This window comes from Arachis stenosperma, chromosome 9, assembly GCF_014773155.1.
Source record: "Arachis stenosperma cultivar V10309 chromosome 9, arast.V10309.gnm1.PFL2, whole genome shotgun sequence".
In the NCBI taxonomy this organism is placed as follows: Eukaryota; Viridiplantae; Streptophyta; class Magnoliopsida; order Fabales; family Fabaceae; genus Arachis; species Arachis stenosperma.
Window position 1 is genome coordinate 112,604,765 of NC_080385.1, and position 1,607 is coordinate 112,606,371.

Consider the following 1,607-nt stretch of genomic DNA (forward strand, 5'->3'; position numbering starts at 1 on the left):
AATCATATCTTTTAAAATTGTTTTCAAATCATATCTTCTCAATCACATCTTTTTAAAACCATAACTTTTCAATCAAATCTTTTTAATCACATCTTTTTCAAAATAGTTTTCAATCAAATCTTTTTAACTTCTAATTTCAAAATCTTTTTCAAAAATCACTTGATTTCTTTTCCACTCTTATTTTCGAAAATCAATTAAGTGTTTTTCAAAATGTTTTCAAAATCTTTCACTTAAATTTCGAAAATTACTTTCCTCCTTCTCACATCCTTCTATTTTTGGACTAACACTATCCCTTAATGCAAAATTCGAACTCCATCTTCTTTGATAAGTTCGAATTTTCTACCTCTGTCTTCCATTTTTCTTTCTCTGACACCTCAAGGAATCTCTATACTGTGACATAGAGGATTCCATATTTTCTTGCTCTCTTCTCTTTCATATGAGCAGGAGCAGAGACAAAGGCATTCTTGTTGAAGCTGACCCTGAACCCGAAAGAACCTTGAAGAGAAAGCTAAGAGAAGCCAAAGCACAACTCTCTTTAAAGGACCTGACCGAATTCTTCAAAGAAGAAGAAGACATGACAGCCGAAAACAACAATAATGCAAACAATGCAAGGAAGGTGCTGGGTGACTTTACTGCACCTACTCCTGATTTTTATGGGAGAAGCATCTCTATCCCTGCCATTGGAGCAAACAACTTTGAGCTTAAGCCTCAATTAGTTTCTCTAATGCAACAGAATTGCAAGTTCCATGGACTTCCAATGGAAGATCCTCATCAGTTTTTAGCTGAATTCTTGCAAATCTGTGACACAGTCAAGACCAATGGGGTAGACCCTGAGGTCTATAGACTGATGCTATTCCCTTTTGCTGTGAGAGACAGAGCTAGAATATGGTTGGACTCTCAACCTAAAGAAAGCCTGGACTCTTGGGAAAAGCTAGTCAATGCCTTCTTGGCAAAGTTCTTTCCACCACAAAGATGGAGTAAGCTTAGAGTGGAAGTCCAAACCTTCAGACAGAAGGATGGAGAATCCCTCTATGAAGCTTGGGAAAGATACAAACAATTAATCAGAAAATGTCCCTCAGACATGCTTTCTGAATGGAGCATCATAGGTATTTTCTATGATGGTCTCTCTGAACTATCCAAGATGTCTTTGGATAGCTCTGCTGGAGGATCTCTTCATCTGAATAAGACGCCTACAGAAGCTCAAGAGCTCATTGAAATGGTTGCAAATAACCAATTCATGTACACTTCTGAAAGGAATCCTGTAAACAATGGGACTAGTCAGAAGAAAGGAGTTCTTGAGATTGACACTCTGAACGCCATTTTGGCTCAGAATAAAATATTGACTCAACAAGTCAATTTGATTTCTCAAAGTCTGTCTGGAATGCAAAATGCACCAAACAGTACTAAGGAGGCTTCATCTGAGGAAGAAGCTTATGATCCTGAGAACCCTTCAATGGAAGAGGTGAATTACCTAGGAGAACCCTATGGTAACACCTATAATTCTTCATGGAGAAACCACCCAAATCTCTCATGGAAGAATCAAGAGAGACCTCAACAAGGTTTCAATAATAATGGAGGAAGAAACAGGTTTAGCAATGGCAAACCTT

General features: G+C 37.7%; 1 non-coding gene across 1 annotated transcript; it reads right to left on the minus strand.

The window, feature by feature from the left end:
• Positions 1-979: 979 nt before the first annotated feature.
• Positions 980-1,087, minus strand: LOC130952452 (small nucleolar RNA R71). Its single transcript, XR_009074632.1, has one exon. It is a non-coding gene; the product is annotated as a small nucleolar RNA R71 (small nucleolar RNA).
• Between the last annotated feature and the right edge of the window lie 520 nt (positions 1,088-1,607).